The 14,344-nt window shown below is 45.1% G+C and overlaps 1 long non-coding RNA gene across 1 annotated transcript; it reads right to left on the bottom strand.

Moving 5' to 3' along the window:
- Positions 1-2,071: 2,071 nt before the first annotated feature.
- On the bottom strand, positions 2,072-11,649 carry LOC115080585. The gene is made up of 3 exons (XR_003853601.1): positions 11,609-11,649; positions 3,424-4,964; positions 2,072-2,104 (listed from the first exon to the last, which is right to left on the bottom strand). It is a non-coding gene; the product is annotated as an uncharacterized LOC115080585 (long non-coding RNA).
- Positions 11,650-14,344: the final 2,695 nt, after the last annotated feature.

Here is a 14,344-nt window from a genome sequence, read left to right as displayed (position 1 = left end):
GTTCTCCTGCCCCCCCCCCCCCGGGTCAGTGTATATAACACAGGGAGAGGGGAGATGGCTCTCTGGCTTTGGGCACCATGTATGTAGTACAAGGAGGGTGTCTCTGGACCTGGGGACTGTGTATATAATGCAGTTAAAAGGGGCATCTGGGTGATCAGGGCAAAAACCAACAAAGGGACAACCTTATACCGTGGAAAGATTTTATTAAAAAGCCCGACTCCGGCCTAGACTGACATACCAGCTTATGCAGCAGTGAGAGTTTCTTGCAGCACTAAGGTTATCACTTTTCTTTATATATTAATTGTGTATTTTCAGTTGTTTTTAATATAAGGATAATAAATAGTATTAATATGGAGCTTACAGACACGAAATTTGGATCCATTTTTAATCTTGATAGAAAATGACTGTATTTGATCAAAAATTTTGTTTGATTATGTATAATTTATGTAGATTTTTGTTTGTCTTTCCTTTACAACATAGAATATGTAACTCCATATAGCCATCAATTGTGACCTGAGGCAATAGTACTTAATAGATTTTGTGATATTTTAAGAATATTTTCTTTGATTTTTAATTTTTAGCCCCTGATGCAGCCTTAATTGGCGAAACTTGGCCGGAGTCGGGCTTTTTAATAAAATCTTTCCACGGTATAAGGTTGTCCCTTTGTTGTTTTTTGCCTTGGCTACGTGGGACCGCCTTCCGATTTGTTTTATTGGATCTGGGTGATCAGAGCAGAAAAAGTATCTGGGTGGAGGTATGAAGGGTTTCTAGAGAATGCACGGTGCCACATGAAAGCATTCGGCAAAACGGAAGCGCCAACAGCCCGCAGGTCAGGTCACTTGCACGGGTTTCATTTCATTGTCATATTTCTGTCCAATCTGATTCCTAAAAGGGACCGGGCTTCTTTCCAGCATAGTAAAACAACATCACTGTTCAAATGCAATTCAGAAATATCATGAAATCCTAAGCAACCCCTGCTCTCACTAAAATCCACCTTCATCTCTCACCCCCGAAAGCAAGCCATGAGTAAGGTGTGGAAATCCTGCAGTGAAGCTCCTCCAGCAGAGCCAGCTAGTCATCCCACTGGCCACCAGTTTGGCTTTGACTAAAGAATCTAATTTCCCACAACATCTGGAAAGGGAAAGAAGCAGCAATTTGTCCAAAAAGCACAGTGGGGATTCCTGCCTGCTACTTCAATCTGGCTGTAAATGTCCAGAAAGCGTGAATACCAATGCTGTGAAGGTGTCCAATCTTTGTAGGGCAGGGGTTTGGTTGAAGGTGCTCATTAAAGAGTTAGAGGCTGAGGAAACCTTAGTTTGTTAATGACACCTCAACGCAGTATAAAATACCCACAGCTGGGGAGCTTTATGCTATGGCAGACGGGATTTTGTCCCAAACTTCAACCCCTCCAGACGTACAGGCCAAGAGCAGGGTTTAAATATTGGTTCTGTGACCGTAATTGTTAATTCTGAAACGCTCGAAAGCCAAAGAAAAATAGTGGACATCCTTTTATCGTTAATGTTAAAGCTAATTCGTAGTAACTGGACACAAGGTGATCCCATTAATGATCAATCTGGGTAGAATTTGATATGTACAACATGTAAGTATGAGGCTGGTAAACATGACAGAGTTAGATACTTTGTCGGTGTATGGAAATCTATGCATAACAAGAATCCAAGTCAGGTAGAGCTCCTGCTATCGTAGATTACATTTCAGTCTGGCGGAAGATTGCACCAATACGTAGGGTGTCAGAAGAGGTAGCACAGGAACCTACTAAGGAAGAACTGGACAGAGATATAAGAGGAAGGATCTCCTAAAGCTTTGCCCCCTATCTACACTTTACATTGGTAGAAGATAAGTGTGCACACAAACCTTATACGTATATTCTGACCAGACTCAAAAACCTAACATAGCTACAAGGATAAAAGAACAAAAAGTCCTACTTGCCTTTAAGATTAACTGAAGAGCCTGGAAAAAGAAAACCAAAAACAAAGCATTAAATTATTGCTATAGCAAGTAATACAATACAGAATAGAATTAAGAGAATCGAGTCGTGAAGGAGAATACTTATCTGATCAGCTGTCAGCTTCACGTGTTCTTGAACCTAAAAAAGAGAGAGAGAGAGCGAGAGAGAGCAGTCATTTTAAGGAAACAAGTGTCCAGTGTTTGTTTTTTTTAAGATATTTACATTTCTAAATAATTATTTAGGGGTAGATTTTTAAAAAGTACGCTGGATTTTATAAGATACGCGCGTAGCTGCGCGTATCTTATAAAATCCGGGGTCGGCGCACACAAGGGGGTGCACATTTGTGCAACCTGCGAGTGCCAAGCCCAGCGCGCGCTGCCTGTTCCCTCGCCCTCCCCCCACCTTCCCCTCCCTAACCCACCCCCCGGCCCTATCTAAACCCCCCCCCCTTACCTTTATTCCACGATTTACGCCTGCGAAAAGCAGACATAAATCTGCACGCGTCGGCCGGCTGCCCCGCTCCATGTTCCGGTCCCGGGGGCTGGTCCGGAGGCCGCGGCCACGCCCCCGGAACGCTCCCGGGCTGAAACCACGCCCGCGTCGCCGCCCCCGACACGCCGCGTCACGCCCCCGAAACGCCGTGTCATTCGGCCACGCCCCCGACATGCCCCCTCCCGCCCCTTTTAAAAAACCCCGGGACTTACGCGCATCCCGGGGCTCTGCACGCACCGGCGGCCTATGCAAAATAGGCGCGGATTTACGCCCGGATTTACGCGCGCAGGGCATTTAAAATCCGCCCCTTAACATAGTAAATGATTTGGTAAAAGGCTGGCACAAGTTTTCCCGATGTTGCATGTTTAAGGCCAAATTTTCAAAGGCCTACACTCGTCGAGTTGAGTGGCCGGGCTGCGTGGGCATCGCCCAAATTTTCAGAGGCCTGCCGCCCCCCCCGTGTATCTACCAGTACGCTCATTGGAAAGGCTGAACGAAAAAGGGGTGGGCAGGCCGGGACAGCGCCATTAGGCACAGTCCCGCTGAAGCATGCGCCGGGATCTGACCGGACAACGTAAGTTGCTGCTGCTCTGGACTGCGGGGAAGTAAAAAAAAATCAAGGGTTTTAGGGATCAGGGCGGATAGGGCAAAAGGGAGGCAGGTTAGCTTAGGGGGTTTAGGAAGTCTGGAGCAGACTGGAAGGGAACAGGGCATATTGCATCGCCACGCGCATCTACTGAAGCCCCCCCTCCCCCCACCTACGCGCGTGCGAGAGCGCATTTGCGCATGGCGAGTGGATTTTATAACCTGCGCGCATCGACAGGCGCAGGTAATAAAATCGGCGCGGCCACGTGCGCACGCTGGCAGCCGCACGCACATGGACGCCCACGCGGACGTTTGAAAGTTACCGTCTTGATAGCCTAAATGTGCCAGCTTTCAACTAAGATACAAATCCTAAATCTTACTTTATACATAGGACCATAAGAAGCTGCCACACTGAGTCAGACCAAGAGTCCATCAAGCTCAGCACAGGGACCGGGCCAGGTCCCAAGTACCCCTTTGATTGTGTGGAATGCGCCGTATTGCCAGTTTTTTAATGCCAGCCTCCCCCCTCTGATGCACTAGCGGTGTGGCCTGCAGTTTGCTCCCTTTTATCGGAACGCAGTCAGGAGGTGGGATTATGGAGTAAGTCACTGTAGGGAGTGGAGGGCTTGAGAAAACATCGAAAGCAGCATCTTACGAAACCTCAGGCATCGTGCGGCGGGAAACCCTGGTCTGTCTACACATCAATGAGTACATGTGCAGTTAGGACCATAGGTTTAGAACAGTGAGCTTTCAGCTGATGGTTTAAGTCTGTGAGGCGATCATATATATATATTTCGTCTCGTACTTGAATTGTCATGGTCTTCGCTTTTCTGATGATAAGTACATTTTGAACTAAAACCTAATACAAAATTGTGAACTTGGCACTTTGAAATTCTCCCCGCAGAAGCGTGATCTGCAATTCACTGACCCCGGAGAGAAGGCACAAGGCTCCCTGCTGGAAGTTTTCCAAGAGAGAGAGACTGGATGAGGGCTCCACGGAGGCACAAAATCAAGCAGAGCAGAAAGAACATGCGCTGCGGGCTTAGCGGTTTCATTTCTTTTGGGTTTGTGGGAGTCAGACGTGTTGGCGTTGAAGGATTCGAGGAGACCCCCACCGCTTGGGTACAACTTTGGACTGGGTGCGGGGTATCTTGTGGATTCGAGTGTCCCAAGTGGGGAGCCATGGCCTAGCCTGGGACCTCCGTTGGCTCGTGAGGGAATGGTCCCTGTTGCCAGATTGGTCCTTGTGGGCTGTGAATTTTTTTTTTTTCCTGTCTTCTCCAAAGATGCTTGTGATGCTGCATTGGTCCTTTCTTCCGCTCTTGAAGGAACAGGTTTAATGGGAAGACCTGGTGTAAATTACAGAAGGAACGCATCCCCTAAGAAAGAGCAGGTGCAAAGTCCATTTGGGACATCAGAGCAGGTGCAAGTGCCAGGGACAAACAACTCTCTCTTCTGCTTGATTTTTTTTTTTAGTTTGTTTAAAGAAGCCTGAAGCTCTTCTCTCACTTTTGTACCGAGTCACAGATCCCCCATAATATCCTGTTTCCTGTTTTGTTGGCAGTTTCCTCCTCCTCCTCCAAGGGCCTCTCGGTTTAGCAGGATCAGCTAGGCTTCTGGTGCCAGGAATCCTCATTCACAGCTACTCGAGAGCCACTTTCCGTTCTCATCTCTTGCAGAGAAGGATGGCCTGTGATTCGCTTGCTCTTTGTGTTACCAGTAGTAGTCACTGGCGCGTGACACCTAAGACTTGGCCTTCCCTCCTGGCTGCTGTGAAAGCCAGGCGCGAAGGATCAGGAGTTGATCTGAATTGGCGCGCACACGCGGGGATCACCTGAAAGCAGTCCCAGAGCAGGGACGGACACACACGTATCACTCAAAGGGATCATTTCTTACGTGGGCGTGGTTGCTGCAGAGATACCTGTTTATAAAAAAAAAACAAAACTGGATTACTGTGGACAATGGAGAGATGTATTCCTCACATTAAAAAGGCGGAAGGACTGCCGGCAAGGTTAAAAGGGGAGGTGAAAGAGGCTATTTTAGCCAAAAGATCTTCCTTCAAAAATTGGAAGAAGGAGCCATCTGAAGAAAATAGGAAAAAGCATAAGCACTGGCAAGTTAAATGTTAAAAAAAACAAACCACTGATCAGACAGGCTAAAAGAGAATTTGAAAAGAAGCACGGAGCATGCAAGGGAGTCTGTTGTACCGTTAGATGATCGAGGGACTAAAAGGGCTCTTAGGGTAGATAAGGCCATTGCGGAAAAACTAAAATTCTTTGCTTCCGTGTTTACTAATGCAGATGTTGGGGGAGATACCCGCTCCTGAGATTTAATTATTTATTGACAGTAATTTGCAGTTCACCTATTATCAGGTCCTGTTCTTGGTGCATTCCAAGCATTTTAACATAAAGAATAACATTTCTATGGCTTGTATCATAATAAAACATTACTAATGTACAAAACATACATAAAACAAAATCATTATCATAAACTCATAAAATAAAAACAAAAAAAACAAATTATCTGAGTGGTCAACTTCAGTTAATAAATGCTTCATGAAACAAGTGTGTTTTTAAAAGTTTCCTAAAACTCTTGCAATCATTGATTTTACGAATAGCTAGGGGGAGGCTGGTCCATAAAGTAGGTGCCGCCATAGAAAAGGCACAAAGACAGGTTTCCTTTAAACGGACTCGTTTCTTAAGAGGCTCAACAAGTAAAGATAGATCTTCACAACACAGACAATACCATTTTAGCACTTCTGCGAAACATGCCGGGCATTTCTCAGGGAAGGCTAGAAAAGTCAGGGCTAAAATTGTAAACTTCATTCTCTGCTCTACAGGAAGCCAGTGCAAGGTTTTCAAAAGGGGGGCAATGTGAACCCACAAGGAGCTACCAGAAATCAGACACGCTGCTGCGCTCACAAGTACGGGTAAGGCTGCCAAATGACGCTTAGGTAAGCCCAAGAACAAGGCATTACAATGAAGACGGGTTCAGTTGAGAGGGAACGTTAAAGGAATCATCAAATATAAATCTGAGATTTCGGATAGAATCGAAAAAAGTCCCATCTAAGGGACAGTAAGATCAATCCTATTCTGGAGAATCATTATAGCCTTGGTCTTATTTAAATTTAACAGAAGTTCATTAGCATTCATCCACTTCTTGAGAGTGTCTAAGATCTGGTGAAGCAGCTTATAGGTTTCTGCCAAATCTCTGGAAACGGGGAATAATAGCTGGATATCATTAAGCCCTCATGTCTGCATGCATACACAGAGGTGGTATCTTTTAAACTGGCGCAAGGGAGCACATGTGCACGCGTTCGTCGGCATGCGTGCCATTTTATAACATACGTGTGTACATGCGTGCATGTTAGAAAATAGCCTGAACGCGGGCAAATGTGCGGGCAATTTTAAGTGGACCCGTGCCTACGTATGCAAATGCCACTTCTATCGCGTAAGGGGGGGGGGGGTATTTTAATAGGCACGCGAGCCAACGCCATTACCAGTTTTCCCAGTTCACTCAGGTAAGGGATAGGACTTCCAAACCCCTCTAGTTTAATAGCCTCCCTTCTCCCCTATTAGCCCCGACCTTTAAAGTCCCACTGATCTATCTAGAATTTTGAGTTTTACAACTTACACGTCAGCCGTAGCAGAACAGTTATGCGCCAGCGCGCATAAGTATTTAAGTTCATTGTGAAATCCAGGAATGTCCGTGTCCCGCCCACACCATGCCCTGCCCCTTTTTGCGAACTTTTCATCTGTGCACGTAGCAGCAATAAGGGGATTAGGGCATGCAAAGCGCGCATCCAAACCAGCGTGTAGCTAATAGCGCTCATCACATGTAAATTCATGCTGATGAGCGCCAGACGCGCACATTTTTGCTCTCAAAAATGAACGCCTGCCCCGGAGCAGGCATTTAAATATTAAATCAGGCTCCCGGGAGGTGGATCGGCGCATGTTGAGAGAGAGGGAACTCAATCACGAGCGCCTGCTTGAAGCACGCGAACAGTAGCATTATGTGCACCAAACGAGGTGCGGGGAAATGAAGCGTCTTGGCCAGGATCATCTTCGGGGACTAGGCCGAGCTGAGGCGTGGAATAAAGGCACAGGGAGATTGAGGGACAACGTGTTTAAAAAGCAGGTCAGTCAGGAACCGCAAAAGCGAAATGAATTAATAAACGAGCGATGCAGCTGGAGATAAACTGTGAGAGAACAGCCTGGATCTGAGGGCACTTAACAGAAGGCTCGGGTGGGGGGGGTTAGCCTGTGCGGAGCGGCAGTTACTACTACCCAATAAAAATCTCGCTTGGCAGAGGTTTAGGTTTTTCTCTGCTGTCTGTCACTATGTTACTATGACACAAACAACAACGCAAAGAGCAAATATTGCGAACCTATCTAGGAACTCAATGTCAACACAAAAGGTATCGCCAACTATCATATATATTATTGTCAACCGTTTGCCAAATAATGTGTTGTTCAGATAAATATTATCTTGCCATCAAACATCCGAAAAGAAAAAGTCAACAGAAAAAAGTTTTTGAAAAACAGGACTGCATCAGCAAGCCAAGTCGGCGTGCTCAGGGAACCCTCACTGAGCCGTCCGGTTGACAATAATATATATGATAGTTGGCGATACCTTTTGTGTTGACACTATGTTACTATGAACAGATCATCCTGAGCTGCACCCCTCTACCCAAAGTTATCGGATTCCCTCCTTTCCCCCGCCCTTTGTTCTTCCTGGATGTGTGAATACAGAGAATGTTCAGAAAGCAAAGAAAGCCCCTGGGGGCTATGCAAATCTGGGCCACATGTGTTTCACATGATCAGCCTGGGAAACACCAGATGGAGATAACACTTCTGTTTCAAGGCCCCCGTGCAATAAGACAACACGGATCCCTTTCTGAAACTTCACTCCTTGGGTTCAGCTGGTGTTTATGCACTGTCCTGAAACCATTTAAATACACGTCTGTGTTTTAAAGGTACACGAAAGCTAAGTTTGAAAAAAAACAAACCCTGTTTGCACACTGTAGCGCACTAGCATGTAGTGCTACGCGCCCGCAGCTGAAGCGAACAACTGCGAGGTTAGTAACTGCAGCCTGATTTAGGCCTGGCTACACGCCAGGACTTGGTCAGATGCAGTGTTGCTCACAGCTCCTTTCCTTTGTTTGACAGCAGACAGAGTTCAGAGGGCAGCCAGCAACCCCCACCCAGCAAACACAGACTTATCAAAACAGAGAGGGTTTGAAATGTAAGACAGTGAGTCCGATTTAAGCTCTGGGCAACAACAACAACAACAACAAAAAAGTCTGCAAGCCAGTTTGTTCTGTAATATAGCACCTTTCCTTTCCTTTGTTTCCTGCAACTGCTGGAATGAGGAAAAACAATTCCACAAAATTACATTTGAGCAAAAAGCAGAAGACTGGGCAAAAAAGCACTGTAGGGCTTTTGGCTTCTTGGGAGGGGTATATATAGGAACTGGGGCAAAAGTTTCTACAGTGCCTTTTGCTCAACTTTTTGCCTCTGTGTTGTCCATCTCTGCCCTGTGAAGACACCTCTTGTTCCTTCTTTGTTCGGCTTTCACATACGCTCTGGTTATGAGTATTATATTTCTATTTGTGTATCAGTTTAATAGAGAAATACTAGTGGGACAGGCCTTAGTGCCATGGGACATGGGACTGGGGTTCACGTTCCCACCATCTGTCAGGGTTGATGGAGCCAGATCTTGCCCTGGAGGTGATGCAGTTGGGTCCGGGAGGGAGGGAAGATGGCTGCAGCTATTGTGCATTGCTAAGGGTTCACCTCAGAGGGTGACTCTCCTCCTACTTCCCAAACTCTCGGCCAGTGAAGGCTCTGTGAAGGAGAAGGGCTTACTTAGCCTGAAGATGAGACAACTGAGGGATTCTGGATGGCAGGTTTATGTACATAAAGAGGGAAGAGAGGGAAGGACAAAATCCATATTCCACCCCTGCTAAGGCTAGGACAAGAAGAATCACAACGGGGTAGACTGAGATTAGACCTTAAGGCAGAACTTTCTATCTCTGAAAGGAGCCGAGCACTAAAAGGGGTTACCCAGGCAGGTGGTGAGCTCTCCGTCCCCAAAGAGTTTTAAGAGCAGGACGGACACACATCCGGTTGGGATGGATTACATGCTACACTCATGTCCTTCAGGACTGGTTTTAGGATCTCTACAGTGAATTTTCGTCAGGCATATTTGAATATGTGGTTGACTGGAAGACCAGGCCTGTCTGCAGCCCTTGAAGATCCAAATTGTGCACCTCCTGGTTTAGGTTCAGGTACAGTGGATCATACCTCCCGGCTCATCTTTCTCGGATTCCCGATGACCTGGTGAGGCCTCCTCCTGATCCTTATTTTTTCTCGGATTCCCGATGACCTGGTGAGGCCCCCTCCTGATCCTTATTTTTTCTCGGATTCCCGATGACCTGGTGAGGCCCCCTCCTGATCCTTATTTTTTCTCGGATTCCTGATGACCTGGTGAGGCCTCCTCCTGATCCTTATTTTTTCTCAGATTCCTGATGACCTGGTGAGGCCTCCTCCTGATCCTTATTTTTTCTCGGATTCCCGATGACCTGGTGAGGCCTCCTCCTGATCCTTATTTTTTCTCGGATTCCTGATGACCTGGTGAGGCCCCCTCCTGATCCTTATTTTTTCTCGGATTCCTGATGACCTGGTGAGGCCCCCTCCTGATCCTTATTTTTTCTCGGATTCCTGATGACCTGGTGAGGCCTCCTCCTGATCCTTATTTTTTCTCGGATTCCTGATGACCTGGTGAGGCCCCCTCCTGATCCTTATTTTTTCTCGGATTCCTGATGACCTGGTGAGGCCTCCTCCTGATCCTTATTTTTTCTCGGATTCCTGATGACCTGGTGAGGCCCCCTCCTGATCCTTATTTTTTCTCGGATTCCTGATGACCTGGTGAGGCCTCCTCCTGGTCCAATCTTTCTCAGATAGACTGTTGGTTGAATTTCATCAGGTGTCAGACTTCACAAGTTGTATTGCATCTTAGACTTGACAGCAGGTGTGATTAATATTTTTGTTCTTGTGGAAATAGCCCTGGGATATTTAAGATCCCTAGAGTTGATATTAAATTGTTTAGGACTTGCTTCCTGAATATCATCTTAGATTTTGTTTTCAAGATGTATCCATATCTATTTATGTATCTGTTCCTAGTCATCTATATCTGTGGGTGCAGACATACTTATTTTGTTTCACCTAGTTATAGAATAAAGTTTCTCTTTCAATTAGTTGTGACAGAATTAAAAAAATAAATTCTCAGAACTGATTAATTTTGTCATTTCAGCACGTACTACCCTAAACCAAGATGAATTACACACAGGTATTATTTATTTATTTAGCAGTTTATTACTTCCCCTTTCAAATAATGTTAACAGCAAGGCACTACATAAACATAAACAATGTAATAAGCAAAATAACGGCAAAACATTTCACACTGGTCATATAAATGATCAATACAATAACATTTGCATAATCTATAAAATCAAGAGAGGACTAGAATGGATACATCTGAATGTGTTATTTACTCTTTCATATAATAGGAGGACTATTATCTGAGTTCGCAAATAGCACATTTAAAACAAATCGGAGAAACTTCTCTCTCACTCAACGCACAATAAAGCTCTGGAATTTGTTGCCAGAGGATGTGGTTAGTGCAGTTAGTGTAGCTGGGTTTAAAAAAGGATTGGATAAGTTCTTGGAGGAGAAGTCCATTACCTATTAATCAAGTTGACTACAAGTAAATTTTAAAAGGCCCACGTGTAAGATTGGGGGGTTATGCGCATAGCCGGGCCTTCCGTGCACCACACACATTTTACAAAGGGCCTGGCCACGCGCATAATCCTTGCTATGCACCGAAGTGCTGGGCTCAAAGAAAGGGACGGGCCGGGACAGCGTCTGACCCAGTATGGCAACTTATGTTCTTAATCTAATCATATCACAAATAAAAAGGAGTCCTTCCTACCCCAGTTTACCATCTAGAAGAAGATTAAGTAACTTGCCCAGTGTTTCCCAACCCTCTCCTGGAGGCACCCTTAGCCAGTCGTTTTTGAACATTGCCACAATGAATATGTAGGAGATAAATTTGCATAACCCAGGTCTCCTGTGTATACAAATCTGTCTCATGCATATTGCTTATGGAGATCCTGAAGACCCCACTGGTTAGGTGTGCCTCCAGGAGAGGGTTTGGAAACCCTGAACTAGCTCAAGGTCACACCGAGTGTCAGTAGTAGGATTTAAGCCCGTCACCATTATTCCGACCATTAGGCCGCGTGCTCTCTTTGGGCATTCACCGCGCCATATTAGGCCATTTATCACACGATAAACAGCCTAATGCGAGATAGTCAGGCATTGTGCATATTATAATAGGCTGCTATGCATACTAACCAGCTCATTAGCACTCCTAAACAATGCACAGCAAAAACGGTCAGCTCCATGTTTTGAAGTTGTTGGGAATGAGAGAGTAAGGTACTCTGACACAATATCTATGACATCATTTGTTAATGTGACATCATGGTAATATACGTTATTTACATACCACATGATTGCGTATGCCATCCAGCACCCTTCGTGTCATCAGCCTTGTATCGAGGAGTCGTCAGGTCAGCAAAGGCGAGAAGGGGGTTTTCAGTGTCCAGCACTCTATACGTCTATAGAGGCACTATCTCCTACTCCCGCCGGACACTGGAAAGTCCTGCTCTTTTATACCGTGCCGTAAACAAGTGTGCGTGCGAGAGAGAAATGACTGATCACTAACCCCCCATGTTATGTGTCAACAGTTGCTACTGCCCAGTCGGCTTCACCCTGTCCCTGGCATGTAGGGGTTGATCAGACCGCCGTATCCCTGACAGGGAGCCAGAAAGCTGAGCTGCACAACCTGTTTAACAAGAACATGTTTATCCTACACTCCACCCTTGATCAATCATTTTCCAATGCAGGCATCACTGCCTACGAAGCCACTGTACTGGTATATTTACTTTGACGTGCTATTTTACGCACTCGATAGGTAAGATAACATGTACACACTAGGCACAGGAGGCATACACACATTACAATAAGGATAGGATGAAAAATCCAATTAGAGTCATTGTGGCAGTAGAGGAACGTCCGAAAAACACATTCCACCAAGAATGAGAGGTGTCTTTTATCAATTGTTGTTGTAAATGTAGTAGGCGTTCCTTGGCAAAGTCCGCTCGAAGCAGGGCACCAGTTACAGCAATGTCCACATGTCTCAGGGTCTGTTTCAACGAATCTGAGGTATTCAATACCTTTTGCAGTTTAGTCAAATCCAACAATGGGGTCTTAAAGAATGATAAGTCCAACTTTACCCCCAATTGCGCGTCAGCGATGTCCATTGGTGGTAAATAATATTGTCGAGAACCAAAAGTAAACCAAGTAACATTATACAGGCATCCTGTATAAGTCAAATTATATACACATACAGTGGCAGCCAGCCTACAGGATATTGGTATGGTACATACGATTGGAACAATTCCTTCCAAATAGGAGAAATACTCATGTATAGTTTGGTTTGTATCATCTCTATCTGTTGTTGTAGATACAAAGCTTGCATACGGGATTGTGTCCAATTAACAAATGCAGTCAGATTATGTCCCATTTCCCCAAGTGGCATTCCACCCTTCTATAACCAAATCATTATTTAAATGCAAATACTTCTGCACATGTGTGCGGGGTCGGGAATCCAATTTGCAATAATGTTAGTGATGAGGCCTGTATCCCCTCCAGCCGCGGCAATTCTGTTCGCTAATACCTCTATGTCCATAGTATTTAATGCTCCCATTCCTGTACCCAATCCTCCCAATAGTGTATCATACCATGCTCGTTTATATCCTGTACGTTTGGGTCGGTGAGGAAATGTTCTGTTAAATTTCAACATATGTTTTGTAACATATGGTATAAAAGGAATGCATGTCTCGGGGAATCGGACCACCAGCTGGGAATGACTAGCAACTTCTTTTATAGGTAGCATCGTCCAAAAGTACCCAAAGCGGGCCCGATTTGTAATTACAGTAGCATTTTCACATACTAGCACCCAGTCATTAATACTAGTAAGTGTCTTATTGAGTGATTGGATTGGGGTGGAATTGGGAATTCCCCATACCATTTGGTCTGTTACATAGGGAATAATAATCAATTGTACCATTTTGGTTTGGGCAGGAACGTAAATTTCTTTATTCGTCAAGTTGTGATACAGTACATATATGGGACCACGGTAGTCAGAATCAATGATTCCCCCCAATACAGTTATGCCTTGTTTTGCCCAACTAGATCGAATACACAGCCATCCAAAATGTTGCTTAGGGATGCTGCACCCAATCTGTAAATCAAACAATAAAGATTCATGGGGAGGGATCACTATAGCGGTGGGATTGGTTACATCATATCCCGCAGCTTCATAACTATTTTGGCGGGGCAATTCGACGTTTCCCGAAGCCGTGGCCCAGCAAATGATATTTCGGATCTGAGTAGAAGCGGGCTCCTGATTATATAACTTCTGGAAAGGAGTCTTTCCGTCCTTTTTTAAAGGTCTACTATTTAGCAGCTGTAGAGCTGTGGACAATACAGATTTCCACCCCTTCATGGTGGCAGATTTTGTAAGAGAGCGTAACATATTTTTTTAATAACCCATTCATACGCTCAATAAGGCCGGCAGCTTGGGGATAATATGGAATGTGAAAGATCCATTCAATGTAGTTGTCTCTAGCATATTGCTGCACTAAGTTACCAGTAAAGTGAGTCCCTCTATCGCTCTGAACTTGTTTTGGTATTCCATAATACCGACTCATTTCATTTAAAAGTTTTAATATAGCTTTCTGATTAGCCTCTGGAGGCACGCACAGCCATCATGATTCCACTAAACGTATCTACTGCCGTACATAAATATACATCTCCTCCACATTTTCGTAAAGGGCCTATAAAATCTATTTGCCAAATAGTGGCAGGACTTAAACCACGATGGATATGCCCCTGCTCAATAGCTTGTGGTGACCTTGGATGTGTCAACTGACAATATTCACATTGTGTGAGTGTGTTTGGAAAATCAGGGAGGGATCCTGGTATCCCTCTGGCTTGGGCCCACCTGTGAGTAGCTTCTGCCCTCAAGTGGCCACTTTTTTCGTGTGCCCATTTCCATAGCCCCTGCTCGTTTGTGGTCGTGACACTGGCTCGGATTTTTGCGTGTTTATCTGCAATGGAATTGTACAGATTAGATAAAGAAACATCTTTCACATGTGCGTCTACATGGAACACTGTA

The sequence above is a fragment of the Rhinatrema bivittatum genome, chromosome 19, assembly GCF_901001135.1.
Source record: "Rhinatrema bivittatum chromosome 19, aRhiBiv1.1, whole genome shotgun sequence".
NCBI classification, from domain to species: domain Eukaryota; kingdom Metazoa; phylum Chordata; class Amphibia; order Gymnophiona; family Rhinatrematidae; genus Rhinatrema; species Rhinatrema bivittatum.
Note: the sequence above shows the minus strand (reverse complement) of the source record. Positions and strands in the feature narration are given on the sequence as shown.